The sequence below is a fragment of the Gavialis gangeticus genome, unplaced genomic scaffold (genome assembly GCF_001723915.1).
Source record: "Gavialis gangeticus isolate Ggan-Ray unplaced genomic scaffold, GavGan_comp1, whole genome shotgun sequence".
Classification (NCBI taxonomy): Eukaryota; Metazoa; Chordata; order Crocodylia; family Gavialidae; genus Gavialis; species Gavialis gangeticus.
In genome coordinates this window covers 169,456,772-169,457,033 of record NW_017729022.1, presented here as the reverse complement: position 1 = coordinate 169,457,033, position 262 = coordinate 169,456,772, and positions in this window count along the sequence as shown.

The window sequence follows — 262 nt, the reverse complement described above, 5'->3', positions numbered from 1 at the left end:
CTGGGGTCTGATTGAATCATTGCCTCCAGGAGCACGAACTGTCCTTTGGACAACAGTGTCTTAATTCCCACTGCTGCTGCACTGCACAGCCAAGATTTTCCACCTGGGGAGAACCCCATGGGCTGGATGCTGTGGCTCCCCAGGCTGCACTTGGCCCAGGGCCAGGGGCAGGAGCCTAAAGACAAGGGCTCACACTATTATCACCGGACGAGTGCAGAAGGCCACACATTCACAGCACCCCTGTGCAAAGAGTACCGAGGCC